Source organism: Pleurodeles waltl, chromosome 2_2 (genome assembly GCF_031143425.1).
Source record: "Pleurodeles waltl isolate 20211129_DDA chromosome 2_2, aPleWal1.hap1.20221129, whole genome shotgun sequence".
Classification (NCBI taxonomy): domain Eukaryota; kingdom Metazoa; phylum Chordata; class Amphibia; order Caudata; family Salamandridae; genus Pleurodeles; species Pleurodeles waltl.
The window spans coordinates 981,166,551-981,189,667 of NC_090439.1; positions in this window are offsets into that span (position 1 = coordinate 981,166,551).

The window sequence follows — 23,117 nt, forward strand, 5'->3', positions numbered from 1 at the left end:
TAACCACTACAGTTCAATGCATGATGTGATTTTTTAATGTATTAATGGCTTTTGTCTTGAATGTACAATTGTGATCTGTGATGCAGTTAGGATCCATGTTCTACCCCCCTTGAAAAGGTGTCCGCCTGTCCTGTATGGAGGGACAGGTGGACGTGAAGTAATTCCGCTGACATTGTGCGCCATTGCGGGAGGCGGTTGGGAACCTCCATGCAACTCCTCATTGGTTATCATTGGGCCCTATGTGGTACAATGGCCAATGGTGATGTACAACAGCGGAGACACTATGCACCGCCATGGACGTCACTGCCATTTTCTATCTGTACACTCACTTGCTACCTGACCTTCAACAGGAGAGGACCTACACTGCATGTGCTGCTGTGACCTGTGTCTGGAACCTACCATGGCTCGTGTAACTGGGGAAAGGGCCCCTGCCTTCACCGTGGCGGTGTTGGAGAGACTGGTGGATAGGGTCCTACCCCAGTACGGACTGCTCTATGTGCCTACAGACCAACAGGTGAGTACACTGTGAGCATGATGCATGTGGCATGAATGCATGTCATGGGGTGTGTGAAGGCCTTGTGTTGAGGGGGTTGGTGGATGGGCCCTGGGCAGCGTGCAACATTTATGCTGGGCCATATCTGTCCATAAGGAGAACGGAAAGGGGTATGGTGGGCCATGAGTGTAACAGGCAGGACGGTCTAACTAATATCGTTTCCTGTGTATATTTCCTCCGCAGGTCAGCGCCCATCAAAAGAAGCATATATGGTGTGCCATCGCCAACGACGTGCAGACCCTTGGGGTCTATGGCAGGCGGAGCACCCACTGTCAGAAATGGTGAGAGGACCTGAGAGGCTGGGTACGGAAGACAGCAGAGGCCCAGCTGGGGATGGCCTCCCAACAAGGAAGGGGTGCCCGTCGAACCCTGACCCTCCTGATTGCCTGCATACTGGCGGTGGCCTATCCGGAGCTGGATGGGCGCTTGGGAGCATCACAGCAGCCACAAGGGGGTGAATACAGTGCCCATCCTCACTACTTACACCTGGTGGGGTGGTATCCGGGTGGGGGATGTGTGCCTGTGGGTTTCCCTATGAAAGGCCCGACATTGCAGTGTAGGTTCCATGTTGGGTATGGTTCTGATGTGAATTTCCTTCAACCTAGCTAGTAGGCATCCACTACTGGACAGGGCTATGTGGGTCCCAGGTATGCTGCAGTTGGTGGTATGTGTCCTCCTTATGCCTGGGGACTAGCATTGTTACTGGTAGTGCATTGCCTAGTGCGTAGGGCTGTTCCCTTTGTGTGAGTGTGTTGTGTACACCAATGGGGGTGTTGGTGAAACAATTGACCAAATGTATCCTTTGTCTATCCCCCCTTTTTGTTTTGTCACCCTGTCCTTATGTGCATCAGCATCATCTGGCAGAGGAGCAGTGGCACCTGAGATGGAGGGAGCTGCATCCCACAGGACCCAGGAGGCAGAGTACACTGGTGATGAGGGCACCAGTGGGACAGAGGGCGAGGGGAGCACCACGGCGGAGACAGGAGGGGACAGTTCTGACACAGATACCTCCTCCGATGGAAGCTCCCTGGTGGACACCTCTTTGACCACCCCAGCTACAGGTACAGCCGCCACCCCCGTACCAGCACTGCCCTCCCAGCAGCCCCTCAGCAAGTTTCCAGTGCCCGCTCACCTAGGAGGGTGGGCATCTCCTTCGCCCCAGGCACCTCAGGCCCTACCTCAGTGAGCCCTGCTGCCCTGAGTGAGGAGGCTATTGACTTTCTGCGATTCATCTCTGTTGGGCAGTCAACCATTGTGAATGCCATCCAGGGGCTGGCAGCCCAAATGCAACAGACAAATGCATTTCTGGAGGACATTCACACTGGCTTGGTGGCCCAACAGAGATTAATCCAGGCTCTGGCCTCCTCTCTGATGGCAGCCATTTTCCCTGTTTCCACCCACCCCCTCCAACTTCTTCTACCCTGTCCCATTCCCCTCAACCCCAACCTATCCCAAGCACACAGGCAGACGTGCATGCACACAGGACAACACACACGAGTGGCACAGGAAAACACAAGCACCACACTTCATCCCACAGGCACTCACAGAAACACCATCCAGATGCAGACATACCAACATCCACTGACTTCACTGTGTCCCCCTCCTCCTCCTCCCCCTCCACCTCCCTTCCAGCTGCATCTGCACTCACACCTGCATGCACTACACCATCATCCACTACCAGCATCACCACCACACCTAGCAGAACACATACCTCACCTGCACACACCACCCCAACAGCCATGCACACATCCCCTGTGTCCTCTCCCACTGTGTCTGTGCCCCCCTCCCAAGGTACACAAACGCAAGCAGTCAGACACCCAACAGCCATCCACCTCACAACAGCATCTAGCCCATGCACATGCACCCAAACATAGCAGACAGACACCTCCTACAACCACTCCCTCTTCCTCTACTCTCAAACCTTCTCCCTCTTCCCGCCCCAATGTCCCTAAGAAGCTTTTCCTCTCCACCGTTGACCTCTTCCCTACCCCGCCTGCCCCCAGTCCTTCATATCTGGCCAGGGTGTGTAAAACCCAGGCAAGCACCTCAGCCACCCAATCCACGGGCCCAGTAGTGTCCGCATCAACTCCTGGTGGGAAAGAGTCCTGGGCACAAGGCAGCCACACGGAAAGGGTGCCTGCCCCAGGTGCCGCCAATGAGGGCAAGTTGCCACTCCCAGCTGCTGAATGGAAGGGAAAGATGCCACCCCCAGCTGCTGAAAGGAAGGGAAAGATGCCACCCCATCTGCTGAGAGGAAGGTAAAGATGCCACCCACATCTGCTGAAAGGAAGGGAAAGGTGCCACCTCAATCTGCTGTAAGGAAGTGGAAGGAGGAATCCCCCAATGCTGCCAAGAAGGGGAAGGAGGAATCACCAGCTGCTGCCATGAAGGGCGAGGGGCCTACACCAGCAGGCAGAAAGGACAAGGGGCCTGGGGCTGGGACTCAGTCTGAGGCCACTCCACCAACAATGGTGGTGCAGCCGTCCGAGGCTGCAAGGGATGGGCTGGAGCCTCCCCCTCACCCCCAGCTCCACCAGTAGCACCACCACCAGCACCACCAGCAGCAACAGCAGCACCAGTGGGCACCCGTCCGAGGCTGCAGGGGATGGGCTGGGGCCTCCCTCCACCACCAGTTCCACCAGCAGCACTGCCACCAGCACCATCACCCGCAGCAGCACCACCAGTGGGCAGCCGTCCAAGGCTTCAGGGGATGGGCTGGAGCCTCCCCCACCACTACCAGCAGCAGCAGCACCTCGGCCACAACTGAGCAGCCATCACCACTGGCGGACAGTGTGTAGTCCTGTATCCATGGGCTGTTGTGCTGCCTGCCGCTGAAAATCCTGTGGGTATGACACCCAGCTGAGAGACTGTGACCTTGCACTCCCCAAGACTGCCATCACAGGGCACAATGCACCCTCCACAACCAGTGGAGATGCCATCCACTCACCCCATCCTCCCCAGGATGAAGATCACAGGGTACGATGCCCCCTCCAGAACCAGTGAGTAAGCCATCCACTCACCCCATCCTCCCCAGGATCAAGAGCACAGGGCACAATGCCCCCTCCAATGCATGTGGGCAAGTCACCCACTTGAGAGACTGTGGCCTTGTACTCCCCAGGACCAAGCACAGGGCATATTGCCCCCTCCAGGACCAGTGGATTTGTTCCATCTTCCGGCTGAGGTGCCCCCCGTCCCCCATCCCCTTGAGGTGCCTGCCTATTTTCAAACTGATGCCCCTGCAGTGTTCTCTCCATGTTGTTGCAGGAGACAAGTGGGGCCTTGGACTTTGTACTGTGGCCCTGTGGCCCACGGACATCGAGGATTGGGCAGTGTCCCTTCATCATTAAATATGTATATAGTTTTGGACTTGAATGCACTTATTTCTACTATATTTAACTTATTACACTCACTTTGATCTATTGCTGTAGTCCTTGCATTATTCCTGAGGGGTGATGTGTATGTGTTATGTTACTGCATCTGCTTGTGTGCATGGTGTTGGAGGTGCAGGTGTTGCATGTTGCATGTGTGTGTCACTGTCTTTTTCCTCGCCCCATCCCCTGTGTGCTAGGCGGCAGTACTCACTGAGGTCGTCTTCGCTGGCGTTGATGTTCATGGTGGAGCAGGACGTAGAAGATCAATGGGAAGCTCGGGCTCTATGGCGGTGTGTTTCTTCCCAGAGTCTCCACAGGTGAGTCATTTCCCTTCTGTGCAGTGTTTCCACCAGGGTTTGGATGTTGTTGGTACCACCCCGGAAAAGGTGGCGGATTGATGTGTCATAATGAAGTGGGTGGTACATTGACTTCTGCCTGACTGTGGCCAGCTACCACCATGGTGCCTGTCAATTCCGCCCTGGCGGTCCGTGTGTTAAAGAGGCTGTCTGTCAGAGCTGTTTCCGCCTGGTCATAATTTGGCGGTATTTACTGCCAGCCTGTTGGCGGTATTACCGCCGCTTTATCACCGACCGCCAGGGTTGTAATGAGGGACTTAGTATCTTTTTGAAAACAACAATAGGTCAGCTTTATATAAGTTGATGTGCTGACCCCTTGATAAAGCCAATAGGCCCTCTTGCAATATTTTGGTGTTCTGCCCCTTTCACAAAGTCAGTACATCTGCCATACTGAATATGAATTGCTTTATAGTGTTACATCACATAGTCAGTCATGCGGGCCTTGTGGGGAGTTTGGCACTGTGACCAACTGCACCCTGCACATGGCCAAGGACCATGCGCGGCAGGGGGTAGGGTGCTGACAGAGGATTTGAGTGCAAGGCATGCACAGCAAGGTGTAGGACACCCAACCCCACAACAAAAATGTCAGAGGCTGTACATAGTGAGGGGGGCTTGGCATCCAGAGGAAGTTGAATGGAGGGCCTGGCCCCATGCCAGGCCCTGTGTCCAACCTCACACTGTGCATTGCGAAAGGCAATGTTCGGCAGGGGGTTGCCAACCAGTCCCACATCGTGCACTGTGATGGACATCAATATTTTACTTTACATTATAAAAATTGAAAATCACAGAAAAACCAATCGCTAAAGTGACTTTATACTTAGGAATTGACATATTATCTAACTTTAAATTTAAAAGAAAACCTGAGAAATGTTCTAGAAAAAAAATGTAAAGGGATATAATAGTTAGGTGCAGAAGTCAGTTAAAGCATGACGTTTTAAACTAACAAAACCATGGAATTCAGCTGTTATAGTTTTATCAATTAACTAGAACTCATGCCTTAAAGCAACAGTAACTTGTGCCCTCACTATGCACTAGTAATTACCTCATATATTACTTCACTCATGACATATTCTAGGATGTCGTTCATAATATCACTGCAACATCTGAAATTACATCATTGATGACAACATTGTGCATGGTGAGGGCTCAAGTTATAGTTACTTTAGAGCACAAGTTATAGGTTGTCGGACCTTTAATCTTCTCTTAAATGGGAAAGGGCAAAACAGAGGCCCCTCCAGGAGGCCTCATTCAGCCCAACTCCAATGAGATGTGGTAGACTTAGGCCCCTTGTTACATTCTGCAGGGTGACCCTATCATTCCCTTTATGCTACTGTAAATTGGGCACAGACATTAAATGGAGCCATGTGAAATTGATGACATGATCATCATAAATAAATGTAACCACTTCAAGCTCACTTCCAGAACTGCCACCACCCTCCATCACTTAAGATGTAGCACACCAGCACCAAGGCGTTACAAATGGTGGTTCCTGCCTGAAAATCTTTCTAAAGCTCTACCTCTTGGGTCGAATCTTTCCAACACTGAAAGCCAAGACTTTACCAAAACTTCTGCAGTTTTTGTGATATTGATCAGTACTAATCAAGGACAAAGAACGGTGTTAAAGAAGTTTCCAGCTTTGTGGCGCAGAGTCAGCCTCAGCATATCCACATCCAGGTGAGGGTCAAGTAACTATCATGGGCCCTGATGAGTAACAACATGAAGGTGTGCACCAGAGCTGAGAGGGACTGCTCCGAAGAGATGCCCAGGTGTTGGGTAGGCGTTGCCTGACCAGTGCCTTATATGGTGAGTGCCTCACTGGGTCACACTATGACAGCTCATGGAGGTATGTGTGAGCCCACCAGAACTGTCCACATGCCAGTTTTCAACAAAAATTCAGATTCCTTGTACAAAAAGAGATGTTTTCAATGAAATTCTAATCTCACTGAAAACAGGGGCATGACCACCATTTTGAGCCGCTGTGTGGCAGCCGTTATTGAAGTTGTAAAGGCAGAGTGATACACATTTAATGATATCACTGACCTTATGTTAATGCTCTTTAAGCTTATTCTTGATGCGATTAGATTTCTGAGCCTTATGCAAGCAGCCACCGGATGCCACTTACGAAGCACATTGATGCATGCCTTCATTGGGACCACTGAGCCTGATGCATGCACTCTTTGGTTACTTTGGTAACTGTTACAAGGTCCATTCATGCATGCAATGATGCAATATACAGCTTACCAAATGATTATCTTCTGCAAGGACTAAAACTAACGACTGCAGTTTCAGATATGTTTCCTTATTAGCTCACTGAACTAGCCTGGAGAGCAGCTGAAATGGCATAGAATATGCTGACTGTCTACTTTCCAGTGTAATTCAAATTGAGGTCCAGGGAAGAACATGCATGATCTGGGTTTTTGCCCCCCTATCCAACTAACAAACGTCCATGTTTGCTGTGAAAGCAAAATCTACGTTTACTGCTTATTGAAAAGAAAAAAGTTCACTGGACACGAGAGACTCAGTAAACGTGAATTATTTCATTAAATATTTTGCTGTATAAACGGTCCTTTGCTACAACGTGATACCAATCTGGCGCTTAGAAGGAAATGGTCTAAATGTTTCATTTGGCACAGCATGCAGTATCTAATTAGCACAATAATAATTATTAGCCAGAGGAAAACTACATTGATCAAGATTGCTTATATTTGGCTTCAGAATCCCTTTTTTAACAGATTGTTCTAAGTCCAGAAAAGAGCCGCCGTCATCGTATTCGATTAAAATAATTGATGGATGCCTCCTAATGCAGGGATGCTGTTTAGTTCACTACCATGCTAGGAAAAGCATCTAAAATAATTGTAGCCATATGGGGATCTTTTTGGCTGACAAACTGGAAGAGTGAATTAGGCACAACTCCCAACATCAGTATGTGACCTGTAAATCATAGGTTCGAATCTAAGAAAGGTGTTCTCAGCCTTTCATCGTTCGGTGAATTGGGTGATAATTATTTTGGACACCCTTAATAAAGGACATGCACACAGTCAGATTTAGCTACATCAAAATGGAGTATCGATTACTGATTCTGTAGAAAGACTCCCATAAAAAATACGTTTAAAATAGTAATTTTGTTTTATTGTAAATCAAGCTGTGCACCGGGAAGCCCTCTTAGAGCGGAAGACAGATTGAGGATGCAGGATTAAAAAGAACAGGAGGAACGGGTATTTCTAGGCTCCAGGATGACTGTGATACTCCATGTGCTGCAGTAAAAATGATGAAAAACCCTTGGGTCATCTGACACTGCCTGGAAGAGGAGGGTTGATATACCTTCCCAGTACTTCGCTAATACTTTCCCAAGTCTTGTAAGTCTTGGTCGCTGTATGTGGAGTAATCATCACCAAAGCCTTTGTGTTTGAAAGTTGTGAGTGGCTGCCCTGAGGCTCATGGGTGGCTGCTCTGGTTGGAGGATCCTGAGCGATTTCTTGGTGCACAGGTAGGCTTTGTTATATGAAGCAAGCAGAGTGTTTCGAACTGTGATCCTCCTTTGAACAAGGAGTGTAGGGTTTGAGAGCTGGCTTGCTATGATCACAATACCCCACGCTGTGAATGATTAAAAACACCTGGTTTGTGGCACCTTGGGGTTTAGTAAAACCCACTTCATGTATCTCTGTGCAGAAGGCATTGTGGGAGATCACTCATGTGACCACTGCTTAATAAAAGCTATTGCGTGTGGGTAGATCAGCAGAGGTTGTCTAGGCAAATTAGTACAGGCAGTGGAATGGGTGCTTTGTGACAACATTTACTTGTGATAAACACAGATCAAGAATATGGCCCTCATTCTGACCTTGGCGGGCGGCGGAGGCCGCCCGCCAAAGTCCCGCCGTCAGATTACCGTTCCGCGGTCGAAAGACCGCGGCGGTAATTCTGACTTTCCCACTGGGCTGGCGGGCGGTCGCCTTCAGACCGCCCGCCAGCCCAGCGGGAAAGAGGCTTCCACGATGAAGCCGGCTCGGAATCGAGCCGGCGGAGTGGAAGCTGTGCGACGGGTGCAGTTGCACCCGTCGCGTATTTCACTGTCTGCGCAGCAGACAGTGAAATACATGTAGGGGCCCTCTTACGGGGGCCCCTGCAATGCCCATGCCAGTGGCATGGGCACTGCAGGGGCCCCCAGGGGCCCCGCGACCCCCCCTACCGCCATCCGGATCCCGGCGGTCCGACCGCCGGGATCTGGATGGCGGTAGGGGGGGTCGGAATCCCCGCGGCGGTGCAGCAAGCTGCGCCGCCGTGGAGGATTCAATGGGGCGGCGGTACACTGGCGGGAGCCCGCCAGTGGTGCCGGTCCGACCGCGGCTTTACCGCCGCGGTCGGAATCCCCATTGGAGCACCGCCGGCCTGTCGGCGGTGCTCCCGCGGTCCTCCGCCCTGGCGGTCAAAGACCGCCAGGGTCAGAATGACCACCTATGTGTCTTCTGAATCCGTTCAGGGGTTGACTCTATAAAAGACTTTCCATCTCCCACAGTGTTACCATGTTGCACATGATTTCAGCATTCTTCAAACTTTTAACAAGTGAATGAGAGCAGTAAGATGAGCTGGAAAACCTTACATAGAGTGGGTTTCAGATTGTGTGTGAATGCTCCGAACAGCATGAAACTACTTTAGGTTTTAGCACCTCCACAAGATTTGCTATGCAGCTCCAGATGACATCGGTTGTACTTTCTGCCATGATATGGGTGGGTGCGCAGTCAGTGTGCTGGAGGGGGTAGGGAGTGTCCTTCCCCCAAGATTGGCCCTGCCCCCTTCACGCCCAACTCCCTCCTTCCCGGACCATCAGATAGTATAAAATATTCCTGTGTTGTCATCGCATCTAACCTCTATAACGCAAGCCAGTGGGATTTCCTGAATCCATCATCTGAATCTCATTTTTCTTAGTATTTAGACATTTCAATTGTTTTTTGTCTTGTTCTAGAAAACTTTCAGGCACTTTGTCAGATTCTTTGATAGAGCCATTAGCAGTGTTCAAGGGGTTACAAAACTTCGCATGTGGGATCCATAAGATGAACTTACTGAACCTACCAAGTGCGGTTTGGAGAGAGATATGTTTCAAGCTATAGTAAGCACATTTAGGGTTCACAGTGGTGATCAAAGATTTTCCATCAACTGTTAGCTGTGTTGTAAGCAGTGCTTAATTTGTAAAAAAAGAAAAAGTGCCAAAGCCCTCGTCAGAAGGCCGCTGCAGCTTGCTCCTTCCACTTCCCCTGCCAGCGGTGTCAGTGACAGTACCAACACAACTACAACCATCACACTTCTACAGGTGTGACAACTCAGGAAATTCCAGGGGGGCTAACAATACAGGGATGGCTTGGCTGCAGGTGTTTGTCCTTTTTAATGCTTATTGAATTAAAGAACAACTGTTGTTGTGATCATTTCTAATTTAGACAGACATTGCTACCATGTGGCAGACTGTCAAAAGTGTCAGTGTTAAAGAGTAAGGGCCATATTTATACTTTTTGACGCTAAACTGCGCTAACGCAGTTTAGCGTCAAAAAGTTTTGCGCCGTCTAACGCCATTCTGAAGCGCCATGCGGGCGCCGTATTTATGGAATGGCGTTAGACGGCGCAATCAGACCGGCGCTGCCTGGTTTGCGTGGGAAAAAACCACGTAGACCAGACAGCGCCGGCGTAGGGGGAAAATGGCGCATGGGCGTCTTAAAATGGGGCAAGTCAGGTTACGTCGAAAAAATCGTCTTAACCCGACTTGCGCCATTTTTTAACGACGCCCATCCCCCATCAACATGACTCCTATCATTGTAAAGATAGGAGTCATGCCCCCTTGCCCAATGGCCATGCCCAGGGGACTTCTGTCCCCTGGGCATGGTCATTGGGCATAGTGGCATGTAGGGGGGCACAAATCAGGCCCCCCTATGCCACAAAATATTATTTAAAAAAAAACAAAAAAATACTTACCTGAACTTACCTGAATGTCCCTGGGGTGGGTCCCTCCAGCCTTGGGTGTCCTCCTGGGGTGGGCAAGGGTGGCAGGGGGGGTCCCTGGGGGCATGGGAGGGCACCTGTGGGCTCATTTTGAGCCCACAGGCCCCTTAACGCCTGCCCTGAGCAGGCGTTAAAAAGTGGCGCAAATGCGCCGTTTTTAGCCACGCCCACTCCCGGGCGTCTCTTTTGCCCGGGAGTATAAATACCACGTAAAGGCCTGGGAGTCATTTTTTAGACGGGAACGCCTCCCTTGCATATCATTAACGCAAGGAAGGGGTTCACGCTAAAAAATGACGCACATTCCGGGAACTTTGGCGCTATTCGCCTCTAACGCCATAGTATAAATATGGCGTTAGTTGGCGTTAGTTTTGCGTCGAAATTGCGTCAAAAAAAACGACGCAATTTCGGCGCAAACGGAGTATAAATATGGCCCAAAGTGCTGGTGCCGCGCACTGGAAACTACCGGCTCAAGTTAAGCAACTGCTACATATATATATATATATATATATATACATATAGCTATATCATTCAGAACATATCTATGTCTATAGCTCTCTATATATATAACTATATACATACATATACATATATGGAGCAGTTGTTTCCATAGTGAACATTATGTGGTAAAGTACAACAATGTAATACAATGAGTTGCACAGGTTAATAACTCTTTTTAATACATAATTAGTAACACATGTGTAACATATATGTATTTGTAGTATATGGTATATATATATATATATATATATGTGTATATATATATATATATATATATATATATATAGATAGATAGATAGATAGATAGATATATACTCGGTTAAAAAACCCAAAGGTTATAGAGGCGTTATAGTTAGGTTCTAAATTTACTGGCATAAAGCCAGAAAATTTAGCAGTTATAGTTACTATAACTCGCAGCCTAGTGTAACTATAACTCACGGCCCCACCATGCACAATTTGTTCTTCAATAATTTGACTTCTAATGTTTTATTGATATTTTGATTGATGTTTTAAAAGTTGTCATGAGTGCTGTAGTATCTGGGATAATTAGCAGTGCATGGCGTGGGTGCACGTTATAGTTACCTTAGGGTGTGAGCTATAGTTACTTGAAATATCTCTAGCTATAACTGCTGAATTTATCCAGTTTTGTGTGAACACGATCAGAACGTAATTATAACATCCCTGTAACCTTTGTTTTTTTCAGTGATTTTTTTTTGTTTTTTAACACAAAGTAATTTTCATTACTGTATGCTAATCCAAAGAACGCTGTGCTGTTGGCCATGCGTCGCAGTGGCTGGATGTTAGTTGCCCATGTGGGGCGAGAGATGGCAGGAGGGCCTATCTCTCTGGGTGTGAGAATAGATGTAAGAGGGCGTCTCTAGGTGTGACAGTTGGTGTGAGAGTGTCTCTGTGCATGGGTGTGTGAGTGTCTGTGTGAGTCTGTGAGTGTATGTGTGAGAGTCTGAGTGAGTCTATTAGTGGGTGTGTGAATGTCTGTGTGGGTCTGTGAGTGAGTTCATGAGTCAGAGCAAAGAGCCATGTCCCATGGGTGGGAACCCCAGGACATAGCAGGAGCCGGCCCTGAGAGGTGGCAGTCCCCATGACCATTATTGGTTCCACAAGGGGGGCCACCGGGACCCCTCCAATGTTTAAACAGCTTCGAAGAGGTGGTGGTCCCAGGGATGGGGGGTCTGTGACAGACCCCCTTCATTCTTTCAATTCAGCACTGGGGAGGTGGCAGTCCCTGGGACTATGGGTGGAGCATGCGCCCCCCTAATTTTGTTGCATTTGCACCAGGGAGGCGGCAGTTCCCAGAGTAGGGAGGGCCTGTGATCCCCCCGCATATGATCAAAACAGCCCCGGGGAAGTGGTGGTCCCTGGGGCATGGGAAAGAGCCCACAGCACCCCCCCCCATTGTGATTACCACATTTTGCCCCAGGGAGGTGGTGGTCCCCAGGGCACCAGGAAAGCTGCACACCCCTCGCATACAATTTAATTTAAACCCCAGAGAGGTGGCGGTCCCTGCGGTATGAAGAATCCCAGGAGGGAGCCCCGTGCACCCAACTCCCTTATTTTGTTATTTCCCCTGTTACCTGCCCCACCGGGGGCTTTATTAAAACAAGCACAGGATACCACACTTATTTTTTTTATTTTTGCAGCAAATTTACAATGTCGTCGCAAATCCGTAGCAATATCTTTTTTAAAAAGTGCATTTTTGCCCTGGCAGGATCCCTCTCGGACGCCAACACCAGAGTTAAGGGGCCAGGGCGTCCCTAACCTGGACCATTTTCTTTTTTTTCGCTTTTTTCAGGGTCGAGTTCCAAGATTGCTGCCAGCACTCCCTGGTTGAAGTGTTGGCAGCCAATTTGAGCTTTACAGATCTCTGCATGAGCTTGCTAATATTCGTGAAGTCGTCAGTGAGGAACCATGGCCCTAGATATACAATTTTGGATTTCCTTAAATTTCTCAAGAACTACTGAACAGCTTTACACCAAAGAATGAAAAACACAATTTGTGGATCAAAATCTACCTTTTTCCCAAATTTAGTGTAATTTCCATCCAGCGGTTCAGGCTGTAGTAATGTTCAAAATTCCTATGGGAACTAACACGGGAAACACACGTTTTTTGACCCCCCAGTTTCTCTGTCCCCACTTGACGGACCACCCCGAAACTTTCCATGCACAACAAGAATCACCAGCACACTTCTTTTGGACAGTTTTGTGAAGATTCGTCAAACGGCACTAAAGATATAGGGAAGTCAAAAAATGCTTTCTCTATGGAAACATGGTCCTAACTATCACTGCCTACTGTCGGTTGCCAGTAGGTAGTGATAGTAGGGACCTAGTTTCCATAGGAAATGCATTTTAAAAAGTGTCAGGTTTGGTCTTGTTGTGCATGGAAAGTTTCAGGGTGATCCGTTAAGTGGGGCTGAGAAAAAGTGAGGGCCACCACCTCCCTGGGGCTCTTTGTTGAAAAAGAGGGAGCTGCACTGAATCCTTCCAGGGACTTTCAGATGCCCCAGAGACTACCACTTCCCTGGTGCAAAATTGAAGATATAGGAGGGGGAGCGGACCCTGGCCCTGGGGACCACCACCTCTCAGAGTCCAGATACAATTTTTAAGAAATGGTGAGTGGCCAAGGGCGCTTAACTCATGTGGACTGAATCGCTTTGATTGCCGTGCCAAGGGCGCTTTACTCATGTGGACTGAAGCCCTTTGATTACTGTGCCAAGGGCGCTTTACTCATGTGGACTGAAGCGCTTTGATTGCCGTGCCAAGGGCGCTGTACTCATGTGGACTGAAGCGCTTTGTTTGCCGTGCCAAGGGTGCTTTACTCATGTGGACTGAAGCGCTTTGATTGCTGTGCCAAAGGCGCTTTACTCATGTGGACTGAAGCGCTTTGATTGCCGTGCCAAGGGCGCTGTACTCATGTGGACTGAAGCGCTTTGATTGCCGTGCCAAGGGCGCTTTACTCATGTGGACTGAAGCGCTTTGATTGCCGTGCCAAGGGCGCTTTACTCATGTGGACTGAATCACTGTGATTGCCGTGCCAAGGGCGCTGTATTCATGTGTACTGAAGCGCTTTGATTGCCGTGCCAAGGGCGGTTTACTCATGTGGACTGAATCGCTTTGATTGCCGTGCCAAGGGCGCTTTACTCATGTGGACTGAAGCACTTTGATTGCCGTGCCAAGGGCGCTTTACTCATGTGGACTGAAGCGCTTTGATTGCTGTGCTAAGGGCGCTTTACAAATGTGGACTGAATCGCTTTGCTCGTTGTGCTAAGGGGCGCTTTACTCATGTGATCTGAAGCGCTTTGATCGTCGCGCCAAGCACGCTTTACTCTTTGAACTGAAAACGCTTTGCTCGTTGTGCTAAGGGGCGCTTTACTCTTGGAAGTAAACAACTCCCTTCAAGATTGGGCTCATCAAGACCTTACCGCTACGAGTACGACCTACTCGTATCTGAATTCACCATGGAAACAACGATACTCTGATTTACTGTCAATCTGCCATGCATGCAGGAAACTGCTCTTCTTCAGAGGAACCCCCACGATGTCTGACTGCATCGAAGTATTCAAAATAGTGAGCAATGTGCTTGGGTGTGGCTGGGCTTTTATAGGCCTGCCACACCTCAAGATGGCTGCTGCCCCTAAAAACCTGGGAATTGTAGTCCATTCCTAAAATGGCACTCAGAAGTGCATCTTGTCCACCAAAGTCCTGACCCTGCAGCTACATGAGCTTTACCACAGGGCAGGCGACGCTGATGACCACTTTTAGAACAAGAGGGGATAACAAGTGGTGCGCATGAAGTGCCGCAAATACGCGCAGCAGAGTTTCGGGTGGGACCTGGACCGCGCACAGGTTTATTCCTGACACATGGTTTTCGTGGTGTTACCAGTGCTACAAAAACCATGGCAATAGGCAGGAATATAATACAGCCGGTGGCACAATGGCGGTCGCCGGCGCCTGCTACCGCCATGGCGGTCAGAGTGGCACATTGGACAATGTCATAATGTGGAGATAAGTACCACCAGCCTGTATGCGGCACTACCACTACATTAGCACTGACCGCCGGGGTCATAATGACCCTCAAACTCTGCTTCCAGCAAGCAGGAGCTCCTGCTTGCTGGAAGCACAGTTTTCATCTCTTTCCCTGCCCACAGACAAGCAGGAAGGGAAAGAGAATAAATTATTGCTCTTGCATGCAGGAACCTGCATTTCCAGCAGCTCCCTGTGTGCAGGAGCAATATCAGCTCCCCCAGGAGGCAGAAAACTGTCTGGGACCACAGGGGCCTTGAGGCTTCTTTCCGCTGTCTTACAAACAAAAAAGGTGCACAAGTTAAAGCTCCACTCAAGCAAAGTACTAATCATCCTAACATCTTGTGCATCATCAATGCAAAGCAAGTGTTCTTCACTGCATTTCTACTTTGAAAAGCTATCTGTAATCCTTAAAAAAGGTGTTAGCATCCTTGCTTTTTTCAAGAGCATTATCTTAGGTAGTGGATGTGACCAGTGTCATCTGCTGATGAGACCAGAGATTGTGTTCTGCAAATATGTAAAATGGCCTAGAAGCCCTGCCCATCTGGCCATGCCCCTTATACATAAGTGGTATACAAAATCTTCCCCTCATTTTCCCAAGAAAGTTGGAAAGCTTACTAAAAGAAACCCCAAAGCATGTTTCCCACCGATTTTGGAGAAGCGTCCTTGATGCACAGGAATGTGATCACATCTCCATCAAACATATAAGCACTTAATGAGTAGCGTGAGGCTAGGTGGTGATTGGGGGTGGCCACATGGCCAACAGCTGTCTGTGGCACTGGGTTGGGTGGTTGACCTCAGGTTCTGGCTGCGCCCTCACCATGCACAGTTTTCTCATCAATAATTTTAATGTAAATGTTACAGTGATATTTTTAATGATCTCACAGAAGTTGTTATGAGTGATGTATTAACTGGGGTATTTAGCAGTGCATGGCGAGGGCCCAAGTTATAGTTACCTTAGAGCTCGTTACATTTACTTGAAATAACTCTAACCATAGCAGCTACATTTTTATGCTTTTGTGTGTGTAAAATCTGAACCTAACTATGACGTCCTTTGTTTTTTCACAGAATTAACAGCCCTGTAACTTTGGTTTATTCAGTGAATTTCTAGTGATTTCCTATATGTTAAATATATGTCCATCATAATGCATGGTGTGAGGGGGATTTGGAAGCAAGGTCTGGCATTGTGCTTCCTCCACCTAATCTTGCTGCTTCTCCCTGTCTGCCCCTTGCTGTCAACTGTCCATGTCTATGCCCCTGCTCCCTCATTACAGTCCTGTGCTGCCTTTGTTTTGCCACTGCCCTACCTGTCTGCCCGGAGCAGTTAGCTGGCTGCCCCATCTGATCCCTCTCTAGCCTTTTTTGTCCACGTCCATGCACCAGCCCCCTCCCTCCTGTCCTGCACAGTCCAATGTTCTGCCACTGCCCCCTCTCCTGCCCTCTGTTGCCAAATTTTATGCCCCATAATTGCCCTCCTGCTTAGCCTCTGTGCTTAGCTTGCTGCACCTACCCTTCTTCCCTCTGCTCTCTGATGTCTGTGCGCTTGCCCTACTTCCTCCTTTTTACCCACCATGTTCAAGGAACCTGCCACTGCCCCTCCTATCTAAGCTGAATGTTCTGTTGAGCTGCCACTGCCCCAACCACCTGCCTAGCATTGTCAGAAAACTGCCACCTGCCCTTACTAGCTCCACTCTGTCTGTCCAAGTTCCATGTCCCTATTCCCTCCCTCCTGTCCTCCATGGTCCATTTTGCTGCCATTCCTTTTTGCCCTCCATGCTCTGCTGTGCTGCAACAGCTCCTCCTGACTATCCAGTATGGTCTGTTGTGAAGGTACTTCCATCACTCTCTCTTGTCAGTGTCCAGACCCTACCTATCCCTTCTGATCTCCATGGGCCTTTGCATATGCCCCTCCCTCTTGCCCACCATGGCCGGTGCGCTACCACTAGCTCTCCTGTTTGCCATGCATGGCCTTCTGTGCTGTCACAGCCCCTCCTACCTGCCTTGTGTGATCAGCTTGCTGCTACGAGCCCCCCACCTTCCCTCCATCGTCTGTGTGTGCCATTATGGTCTCACTGTTGCCCACCATGGTGTGTTGTGCTTCCAGTGCCCAACTCGCTTGCCCTCAATGGTCAGCTTGCTGCTCCAGCCCTGCTCCCTTGTCCTCCACTTTCCATATGCAGTCCCCTAGCCCCTCCCCTCCTGACTTATCTGGTCTGTTTTCATGCTCCTACCCCTCCATCCTGCCCTTCATGGTCTGTTCTGCTGCAACTGCCCCTCCTGTCTGTCCGGTCTGGTCAGCTTTCTGCCCTTGTCTCTTTCTCCTCTGCTCTCAGTTGTATGTTTACATGTCCCTATCCCCTCCCTATTGCTTTCCATGGTCTGTTGTGCTGTACTGCTGTCCCCCTTGCCCTGTGTGGTGTATTGTGCTGCTGTCCCCCCTGACGCCAGCTCTGTAAGGTCAGTTTGGTGTCCCTGCCCATCTCCCTCCTGCCCTCTGTTATCTGAGTCCATGTCCCTTCTCCTCCCTCCAGCCCTCAGTGATCCAATGTACCATACATGTCAACATTTTGAACTTGGTAAGAAGGAAAGTTTGAGAAAAAAACATGGGGAATTGATTTTCCCCATTTACTTACATTGAAAAAGAGGAACTTTTAGGCAGGAGAGAGATAAAATAAAGCCCTTTGGGGCTTAAAAACATCAGTAGTCTTCTCTTGCCTGAATCAGGTCTTTTGTTATGTATGGTTGCACTGCCACTGCCTATTCCTTCTGCCCTCAATGGTCTGTTATATTGCCACAGCCTCAATTTCCTGTCCTGCATGGTTGGTTTGTTGCCCCTGTCCTCCCTTCCCTGCTCTCCATGGCCAAGTGTGCTGTCACTGACCCTCCGCCTCCCCACCATTGCCAACTTGTTTCCTCAGCTCCCTCCTCTCTGCCCTCACTTATCGTGGTCTATGCTCCTGACATCTGCCCTCCCCACAGTACTATAATGAACAACTAATTTGCTAACATTCTACATTTATTACAAAAGTCTGGCACGCCTCACGTTATCTTGATGTAAGTGTAATACCTAAAGCATTTTCTTCAGAATTTATAAAAATGTGGGGGTCTTATTCCCATAGAACTTATGATTAGTGCTCTAAAAAAATGCAATAAGGACATATTTTCTGAGTTCTCAAAAAGCGACAAAGCACTTTTAAATTATTTGTTACCTTGTTTGTTTTTTTTCCAGTTGATCACTTGATTATATGTTACACTTAGGGTAGAGAATGTGGTGTTACGGCCAGAGCTGCAGACTTTGCAACTGTAGAACCAGGTTCAAGTTTCAGTGTAAGCTCAACATCCTGTCATTCTGGGAAAATCACTTAATCTCCCCATACCTGAAGATCAAAAGGAATATTTCCTTGTGCAATGTAACTGATGCTCATGTAAATCACCCTAATACCTTCAGTTCAAGTCTATGCTATATAAAAGTGTAAAAAAAAAAAAAGTGGCTTAACACCACCTTGTAAATACGGCGCAGTGCTTAGCGCCACAGGAGCATCGCAAAAAGTGACGTTCCTATGTCGCTAGGGGCCTATAATTACGTCTCTTAGTGTTTTGCACACTTCTGTCATTGGGCTATACTTAGGCTACATTTGAGTGACATTGGTGCTTCATTTGTGTTCTTTTCTCCCTGGTGGCCATCTTGAGAGACCCATTTTTTTTATAAAGCTCTGTAATACTCTTCTTTAGTGCAGTATCCTTGTCTAAAATGCTTTCAGTTTTCCACTGCAATTCAATCAAGATAGAGGTCAGATGTGCCACACTTTTGGCATAAATTCAGAATGTTAACACTCTTGTTGCTCATTAGAACATTGCAGTAAACTGCTGATCACCAGGGAGTATACTGCTGATGGTGCTGAAAGTCCATGCTTCAGTCTACATGGCAGAATGCTTTAATAAAATAGAAGAGGAAGTTATTTGAGAACTCACTTAAAACATGACCTAATGTTTCTTTTTACAGCACTAACCATAATTTCTATGACAAAATGAAACTCCTCATTTTGTTCCTTTCTAAATTAAATGTTTTAAGTATTACCAGGTTGGTTCTATCAAGATGGCATCAACTGTGCCACACTTTTGTCATAAGTAAGACTGTTAGTGGTCTAGTTGTTCTTTAGAACACTCTGAGACGCTGCAATAGAAGTCAATGGAATCATGTTACAGGCTGCTCCTGTTGGAAGTACATGTTTTGCCTAGAATGTCAGACTTCATTCTCGCATGGCTGAGAAAGATAGTGTGAATTTACAAAAAAATACACTCCATTTTTAGCTTCTGGATCATCTTCCATAACATCCATGGGAAAATCATGAGAAAGCAGTTTTCTCTCAGACATGATTCATTAAATTGCAGCACATTATCTTTTCACAGGGTAAAGTCAACTTTGCAACAAATTATTTATATTGCAATTAAAATCTGTTATCACCCTTTATGTGCTCCCCTGTTTGTGACCTTTAAAACCTGCCATTTAGTACAATGCATTTCATTGAAGTGCTGTAATGTATGTACCATGTACCCTGAGATCTATGCTTAGGTTCCACCCAGATACACAAATGCATTTTCCATTAAACATTTCAATAACTATTGTACAGGTTTACACCAAATAACAAACAATGTTGAACCAAGAGTTCCCTTTTTGCCATATTTGATGTAATTCCATTGTGCAATTCAGGTTGCAGTTGTGTCTAAAGTCTCTATGAAAATGAACATGAGAAACACACTTCTTTTGACTCCCTCCTTTTTCTTGACCCCCACTTGACGGATCACCCCAAAACCTTCCATGCCCAACAAGACCCAACTAGACCCATTTTGTTGAAAATTTCATAAAGATTCATCTAACAGAGCTAAAGATAAGACTATAGCTAAAAAAAACAAAGGTTACATGGGCATTACAGTTACTTTCTGAATTTACATGCAGAAAACCATGGAAATTCAGCAGTTATAGTTATTATTAGCTCAAGTAACTATAACTTATGCCCCCATCATGCACAGTTTTCTCCTCAATAATTTTACTTCAAATGTTACATTGATATTATCAATGATGTTATCAAAGATGTCATTGATGGTGTAATATGTGGGATAATTAGTAGTGCATGGCGAGGGCACGAGTTATAGTTACCTTAGGCACATGTTACAGCTATTTGTGATAACCATAACTATAACTGCTGAATTTCTATGGTTTTGTTGTTGTAAATTCAGAAACTAACTATAACATCCGAGTAACCTTTGTTTTTCTTGTGAACTTTAATTTTTTTTTTCAGTTTATTTCCCAATTATAATGGCTCTGTCCTTTGTTTTTTTAGTGAATTTCTATGTTTTTTTTAATGGTAAATGATTTTAATTACCTTAGGTTAATCCAGTCACTGCCACACATGCCTTTCGGATTGCTGGGTGGGAGTTGGCTGCAGGGTCTGGTCACGGAACATGCCCTGCAGCCAACCCCCTAGGTGCACCAAAGCCAGACACCATGCACAGCTTTTGGCCAGGCCCTTTAGCCAACCCCGTAAAACCACCCAACCCTTCACAAAGCACCCCTTTGAGTCATGCGTGGCTACAAGAACCCAACACCATGCAGGGCCTTGGGACTGAATAGAAAAGGGGCAAATCTGTGCCAGAAATATAACAAAAAAACAAGTGCAGTCTCCTGCACTTGTATACACAAATTTCTCTGGGTGAGCTAGATCCCAGGTGCAAGAGGGTAACTGTTAAAAATAAAGCAGGGGGCAGAAAGGTCCCCCAATGGCTCTTTTATAGCCCTAGGAGCCACTACCTCACTGGGGCTTTGTTAAAAAAATATGAGGAGAGCTGCACAGAACACACTCCTTTGTGATCATAGAGAACTAAGAACCACCACCTTCTCAGGGCTTTGTTTTAAAAAAAAGCAGAGGGCCAGGCAGACCCCCATCCTGGGGCATTAATGTGCTCCCCGGAACTCAATTTACAAGTAAGTAGCGGGGGTGCGGGGACCCCCTGCCCTATCTCCCTGGAGACAAATATGTAATTTAAACTGGGAGCAGAGGTGCACGGCCCCCACCCCAACTTTCAACTGGGAGGGGATTGTGTGGTCCGCCCCTAGCCGACTTTGGTCACGGTGACCACATCCCCCTCGGGCCCAACTGCATCCACCCGGATGCCATGGGCACCCAATGTTCAAAGATGGGGAGCCTCAAAGTCCTCGTGATCCCAGCTGGCTTCCCACCTCCTTTGGGAGGCAGCATTGCTCCTGCGTGCAACAAGCTGCTAAATATGCAGCTCCCTACATGCTAGCAGTTCTTAACTGCAATGTTTAAATATGTCTAGACATATTTAAACTTTGCCATCTTTATAAACTATTTGTGAAAAATTCTGAGGGGGGGCCCAATGATTTTTATTTTTCAACTGGGGGGGCGTGGCATTAAAAAGTCTGGAGACCACTGTGCTGGAGCAATCTTACATCTGTTTCACTGCCCACATGACAGTGGGCAGGGAAACAGATGAAAACTCCTCTCTCAGCAAGCTATCTTGGGAAACAGCAGGAGCCAGCCCTTTTCTTTTTACATTTTATTTTGGGACTCTGCTGAAGCCAAGTCCCAAAATGGCTGCCCACACTTTGGGGCACAAGTTATAGTTACCTAAGGACACAAGTTACAGTCACTTGAAATAACCATAACTGCTGAATTTCTATGGTTTTGTGCGATTAAAATGTGAACCTGTAACAGTTAGTTTTTTAAAAGTGAATATAATATTATTATTAATAATAATAATAAAATATTTCCCCAATATTCAGCCATATGCATGGGTTCGGGGCCGCAGCACATTTGGGCAGTAAAAGTGCATGTCATGGGCACAAGTTATAATTAGCTCAGTAAAGTATAACTTGTGAATTTCAGTGATTCGTTTTTTTTAAAGATTAGTCTTTATCTCATTTACCAACCTAACTATAAAGTCACTTTCACCATTTTTTTTTCTAAATGAATATGGTAACATCATATTAATATGCCTAACCATAACATCACTTCAACCTCATTTTTTCTGTGAAGATCTGGGATCTTTGGATGATATTCAAACTTGAGCATAAGCTCAATGGTTCAGGCAACCTACAGACAATGCCCTCAAAGATCATTGCCTTTTGCCATGTGTAACACTGGGGTTTGGCCATAGGGCGTAGGCAACCTCCAGTTACCCACGGCCTTTGACCCAGCCCAACCTAACCACAGGCTCCCAACTCCTCTTAGCAACCTAATCCACATTTTCTTACCTTTTTATATTTTTTTCTTGAGCACAGCGGTACTTCTGCAGTACCTGCCCAAACAAATTCCCCCCATGATACCATGCATCCTTCCTCAGGGAAGCTTATGCAGTACTTTATTATCACGGCAGTAAAACATGAATTGGGCCTCCTATGGGAGTACAGCAATGCCTCACAAGAGGGCATCACTGGGTCCTGTGGGAGTACTGCTGTATAAAAAACAATTTTTTTGTGCTTTTGACTTCTGTGGAGGGTCCCTGTGGGTTCCACCAACAAGTACCTGGGGGTCGACATGTCCCTACCCTGCCTACTTATAACATTTTTTTAAAACCATTTCAGAACTTGGAGATCAAGTCCCCTATTTTGAAGGCTGCAACAGTTTCTGACAAGTTGTGACCAGCTAATCAGATCGCTTGGTATCGCTGGACTGGTTCTGGTCCCGTCATACTGAAATGGTTGAAGAGGAAGAAAGCTCCCTTAGCCAGTCAGAAGGCTCTAGTTTAAAAAATATTTGACACTGCAGGACTCCTGTGGGACCAACTGTCCAGATACACCTACCTTTTTAACCCCTTCATGTCCACCCTGAGCACCTCTTTAAACACAAATTTCTCAAAAGTGGCCAAAATGATTTAAAATAAATGGCAAAAGGCACACTTTCTGAATAAAGTTCAGACTTTCTGCCACACTTGGTGTAATTCGGTTCAGACACTTTTGCTCAGAAATCAAAGTGTCCTATATGAATGATAATGGGAAATCTGCTACACCATGCCCTTACTTATCCCTGAACCATTAAAACCCTAAAAGCCCTTCACAGCCCCATACACTTATCCATCTCTAAACTCTAAAAGCTCCTTACTACCTGATTCCCTTACTCATCCTTAAACCCAAAAAAGCCTTACCCATCCATGAACTCTTAAAAACCCTCACAAATCCAAACTCTTACCCATCTCTGGACCCTAAAATCCTCCAGCTACCTCATAACTTTACCCATACCTAAACCTTTAGAACCCATCCTATCCCATACCTTTACCCATCCCTTGAATCCAATAA